This window comes from Triticum urartu, chromosome 1, assembly GCF_003073215.2.
Source record: "Triticum urartu cultivar G1812 chromosome 1, Tu2.1, whole genome shotgun sequence".
NCBI lineage: Eukaryota > Viridiplantae > Streptophyta > Magnoliopsida > Poales > Poaceae > Triticum > Triticum urartu.
The window spans coordinates 574,147,999-574,154,429 of NC_053022.1; positions in this window are offsets into that span (position 1 = coordinate 574,147,999).

Here is a 6,431-nt window from a genome sequence, read left to right on the forward strand (position 1 = left end):
TGCAAATCATAAAGTGACATGATATGGCCAATATCATCTTGCGCCTTTGATCTCCATCTTCGAGGCGCGGAATGAACACCATCGTCACCGGCATGACACCATGATCTCCATCATCATGATCTCCATCATCGTGTCTTCATGAAGTTGCCTCGCCAACTACTACTTCTACTACTATGGCTAACGGTTAGCAATAAAGTAAAGTAATTACATGGCATTTTCATTGACACACAGGTCATAAATAAATTAAGAAAACTCCTATGGCTCCTGCGGCTGTCATACTCATCGACATGCAAGTCGTGATTCCTATTACACGAACATGATCAATCTCATACATCACATATATCATTCATCACATCCTTTTGGCCATATCACATCGCATAGCATACCCTGCAAAAATAAGTTAGACGTCCTCTAATTGTTGTTGCATGTTTTACGTGGCTGCTATGGGTTTCTAGCAAGAACGTTTCTTACCTACGCAAAACCACAGCGGTGATATGCCAATTGCTATTTACCCTTCATAAGGACCCTTTTCATCGAATTCGATCCGACTAAAGTGGGAGAGACAGACACCCGCCAGCCACCTTATGCATCAAGGGCATGTCAGTCGGTGGAACCTGTCTCACGTAAGTGTACGTGTAAGGTCGGTCCGGGCCGCTTCATCCCACAATGCCGCCGAATCAAGATAAGACTAGTAACGGCAAGCAAATTGAACAAATCATCGCCCACAACTACTTTGTGTTCTACTCGTGCATAGAATCTACGCATAGACCTAGCTCTGATGCCACTGTTGGGGATCGTAGCAGAAATTTAAAATTTTCTACGCATCACCAAGATCAATCTATGGAGTAATCTAGCAACGACGGGAAGGGGAGTGCATCTACATACCCTTGTAGATCGCTAAGCGGAAGCGTTACTAGAATGCGGATGAGGTAGTCGTACTCATAGTGATTCAGATCGCGGTCGATTCCGATCTAAGCGCCGAACAACGGCGCCTCCGCGTTCAACACACGTGTAGCCCGGTGACATCTCCCATGCCTTGATCCAGCAAGGAGAGAGGGAGAGGTTGAGGAAGACTCCGTCCAGCAGCAGCACGACGACGTGGTGGTGGTGGTGGAGGAGCGCGATACTCCAGCAGGGCTTCGCCAAGCACTACGAGAGACGAGGAGGGAGAGAGGTAGGGCAGCGCCTTGGGAGATAGAGACTCGTGTGTTGTGCAGCCCCAAAACCTCCACTATATATAGGGGCAAGGGCAAGGGGAGGCGCCCTAGGGTTTCCCCTAGGGGGGCAGCGGCCAGGGCAGATAGGATCTCCCCCTTGGGTGACTTGGCCCCCAAGCCAGGAGGTGGGAACCCTAGATGGGGCGCCCCAAACCCCCTGGTCACGTGGGAATAGGTGATGGGGCGCACAGCCCCTTAGTGGGCTGGTTTGCCCCCTTCCCTTGGCCCATGAAGCCCCCCAACACTTGTCGGGGCTCCCGAAACACCTTTCGGTCATGCTGGTCATCACCCGGTACCTCCGGAACACTTCCGGACTCCAAAACCCTTCGTCCAATATATCAATCTTCACCTCCGGACCATTTCGGAACTCCTCGTGACGTCCGGGATCTCATCCGGGACTCCTCACAACATTCGGTAACCGCGTACATACTTTCCCTATAACCCTAGCATCATCGAACCTTAAGTGTGTAGACCCTACGGGCTCGGGAATAATGCAGACATGACCGAGACATCTCTCTGGTCAATAACCAACAGCGGGATCTGGATACCCATGTTGGCTCCCACATGTTCCATGATAATCTCATCGGATGAACCACGATGTCAAGGATTCAATCAATCCCGTATACAATTCCCTTTGTCTACCGGTATAGTACTTGCCCGAGATTCGATCGTTGGTATCCCCATTCCTTGTTCAATCTCGTTACTGGCAAGTCTCTTTACTCATTCCGTAACACATCATCCCGTGATCAACTCCTTGGTCACATTGTGCACATTATGATGATGTCCTACCGAGTGGGCCCAGAGATACCTCTCCGTTTTACACGGAGTGACAAATCCCAGTCTCGATTCGTGCCAACCCAACATACACTTTCGGAGATACCCGTAGTGCACTTTTATAGCCACCCAGTTACGTTGTGACGTTTGGTACACCCAAAGCATTCCTACGGTATCCGGGAGTTGCACAATCTCATGGTCTAAGGAAATGATACTTGACATTAGAAAAGCTTTAGCATACGAACTACACGATCTTGTGCTAGGCTTAGGATTGGGTCTTGTCCATCACATCATTCTCCTAATGATGTGATCCCGTTATCAATGACATCCAATGTCCATGGTCAGGAAACCATGACCATCTATTGATCAACGAGCTAGTCAAACTAGAGGCTTACTAGGGACATGTTGTGGTCTATGTATTCACACATGTTTTACAGTTTCCGGTTAATACAATTATAGCATGAACAATAGACAATTATCATGAACAAGGAAATACAATAATAACCATTTTATTATTGCCTCTAGGGCATACTTCCAACAACCATACCCCAACTGTAGATGCTCTAAGAGAATGCGCAAGATAAAACGATGTGAGAGATAGCTAGGAGGGGTGGTATATATTGGCCTAGAATATAGTCGCCTGAGAAGAGTCGTTGGAAACATAGTTGTTTGAAAAGTTGTTGTTAGGATCATACTCGTTGCAATCATTTATTGTTTAAATTATAGTTGCTGAAATAATAGTTGAATTGGTAGTTAAAAGATAACATTAAACTATTAAAAAATTAACATATACAATTAACCATAAAACTAGTTGTGTGTACGACAAATCATTTTAGGACATCGTTTACATAAACATATACACAACCAAATATTCAGGAGCTAATGGATATGTTCTAAGTGCATCTCCAAACGCTGACCTGTAAATTGCCTCCCGCAATTGTCCGCGGACAGAGGGACCGGTCCATAGACATGGATGCGGAAGCCGGCCATCCAATGCTATTCGCATACATTTCCATCCAGGCTTCAACAAACCGGACGGTTCAGATGGTACAAATGCAACAAGAAATAGTTCAAATTCAACTAGTTTAATCGGATGTTCAACAAAAAATTTATGAACGGACCATGTCGTCCGACACATACTACCCTTGACCTTCATCCAACATTCTATGTGCGTAAATGGTCTATGCTCTAGCCTGTGATACATCATGACAACATGTACAAGCTGCACACTGTGTAGAACAACATTGAGTGAACGAATGAATCAATGAACAAGTTGAACAAGAAGAAACAAAACTTACAATCTCCATGGGTGTCGCGTGCAATGGCCATCTTGCCTCCAGCATATCAACCGTGCCACAAAATTTGGGGATGGTGGTCTAGATGGCGTACTATCGATACAATCATGTGTTCACATTGCGATCATGATGATGTGCAACTCGTAGGGCGCAATGTGCTTTCGTGCATTAAACAAATCATGCATGCACTGCCAAAAGAGCCCCCTTCCTCTCTTGCCTATGAATTCTGATGATTCGGCCAACCACGCATCACACAAAATATCATTCCCCATGGTTGTGTACCCCACCATCCTTTGTACTCTAGAAAACAACATGTCGTTCGAAAATAAGCTCAATGGCATTTGACCGAACACTTGTCCGGCGCGGTGTCCATCATGGACGTCTCGATAGGGGGGAATGTACCTGGCTGCGGACGGGTCCTGGTTGGACGGCGCCGTCATAAAAGACGAGCGGATACATCGGTGCTAGTTGCAGACGTCCGGCAATACCTGTGAGGCAGCTGAAGAGGTACAATGTGTTGGAAATATGAGCAAATTACTATGAGATTTAATCCAAATAAACAGAAGATAAATCATGACAACAATAGCAGAGATTAAACTAATCATGCGAACTAACATACTAGATGAAAAGATCACATCTAGGGAACATACTAGAAATATGAATTCTACCACGATCTCGAACAAGAAGGATAGAATCACATACGGTGCAGCGGGAGCAGCACCGCCGGTGTTGACGTTGTCGCCCATGTCGTCGAGGATGAGGTTGCCGAGGTCGGGGAAGAAGTCGTTGTTGGCGAAGTCGTCGCTACCTGCAGTCGCGCGAGTGCGCTTCCCAAAAACCTGATCGTCCCTCTCCCGTACAGGATCATGAGAGACGGGGTTCCGAAGGCCTGCTGTCCCTTTTCCCGGTGCACGCCGAAAGGAGGGATGGAGAAGGCTTGCTTGGCGGCGCAATGATCTGGAACAGTGGTGCAAAACCATACGAAGCGGCAGCGTCTAGGGTAGATGTCTGCCGCACTATATAGTGCATAGCTCTGTGCTCGGCTCGGCTCAATCCCGCAACCCGCGGTGCGGCGCGGCGCGGCGCGTCGTGGCAAGGCGAGCGAGGAGGAGGAGGAGCGCGCGTGTAGGTCTCCTCTTGTCATGCTCATACAAATGGTAGAAGAGCTTACTTTATAAAAAGGTGCAAGTCTCTTTCAACTTCCGTGATGGGACTAAACTCTAGTCTCACTCATTCCGCTCACATATGTGCATGAATGGGCCAAGAGAATTTCAGAGTTTTAGTTGGGATTTGGGCCAAAGGCCTACTAGCAAAATTCCAACACAACGGCGGCATCGGAGGAGAAGGATGCTGATGCAAAAGTAAGGGAGAGAAGTGACGGATTGAAAGAGTATGGGTTCAGGATAGATATTTTTGTTAGCTGGGGGTGTTGGAGTTCTACATGGCTGGTGTTCGGACTCCCATAAAGCCCTCAACTTTACTTCCATTTCGCAGGGGAAAGTGTATCCGGTCCGGCGGAGGAACCGATACAGGCTCACATTGGATGCAAAATACGTCCGGACCACATGTTCTGTATGTATGCGGACATCTTAAGATGTCCAGGTACACACGCGAGCAACATGCAGATAGAATTTTCGTGTCGCACGGCCATGAAGAGTCGATGCGCGTACCGTGCGGCCGTGCCCACCGCCCGGATGCTCAAAGACGGGCAGCCAGGAGGGCATGCATGCCGTGTGGTCGCCCGGCCGCCGTACGTGTGCGACATGTCAACTTTGGGCAATGCTTGGTTCCCCACGATCGCATGGATCCCAGCCGGCCACCGCTGGACATGCGCGCCAAAGCTAGCTACCAGCCGCACGTCGTGAGCACACACATATGGATGGCTTCGCCACCTCTCTTCCTATCCCACCTAGACGGCGTATGCCACACCTTATCTTGGCTTTCATGTTTCCGATCACCATTCGGCAAAAAAAGTTAAGATGCCAGACGTGAGGTGTTGGGGAACATAGTAATTTCAAAAAAATCCTACGCACACGCAAGATCATGGTGATGTATAGCAACGAGAGGGGAGAGTGTTGTCTACGTACCCTCGTAGACCGAAATCGGAAGCGTTAGCACAACGCGGTTGATGTAGTCGTACGTCTTCACGATCCAACCGATCCAAGTACCGAACGCACGGCACCTCCGAATTCAGCACACGTTCAGCTCGATGACGTCCCGCGAACTCCAATCCAGTAGAGCTTCATGGGAGAGTTCCGTCAGCACGACGGCATGGTGACGATGATGATGTTCTACCGTCGCAGAGCTTCGCCTAAGCATCGCTACGATATGATCAAGGTGGATTATGGTGGAAGGGGGCGCCGCACACGGCTAAGAGATCTAGAGATCAATTGTTGTGTCTATGGGGTGCCCCCTAGCCACGTATATAAAGGAGTGGAGGAGGAGGGGGCCGGCCTAGAGGAGGAGGCGCGCCTAGGGGAGGCAATCAAAATAAGTTATGAAGAAAGCAATAGCAACAAACTAAACGATAAATAGGTTTTGCCCCCCCTTTCCTATTCCAACTAGGAGAAGGGGGAAGGAGGAGGTGGAGAGAAGGAAGGAGAAGGGGGGCCGCGCCCCCTTCCCTTTCCCAATTCGGATTGGGGCAAGGGGGGCTGCGCACCACCTCCTGCTGCCTCTCCTCTTCCACTACTTTGGGCCCATGAGTCCCAATAACCCCCGGGGGGGATTCGGTAACCCCCCGGTACTCCGGTATATATCCGATAACCCCCGGAACCATTCCAGTGTCTGAATATAGTCGTCCAATATATCAATCTTCATGTCTCGACCATTTTGAGACTCCTCGTCATGTCTGTGATCACATCCGGGACTCCGAACAATCTTCGGTACATCAAAACTCATAAACTCATAATATAACCGGCATCGAAACGTTAAGCGTGCGGACCCTACAGGTTCGAGAACTATGTAGACATGACCGAGACATGTCTCCGGTCAATAACCAATAGCGGAACCTGGATGCTCATATTGGCTCCCACATATTCTATGAAGATCTTTGTCGGTCAGACCGCATAACAACATTCGTTGTTCCCTTTGTCATCGGTATGTTACTTGCCCGAGATTCGTTCGTCGGTATCTCAATACCTAG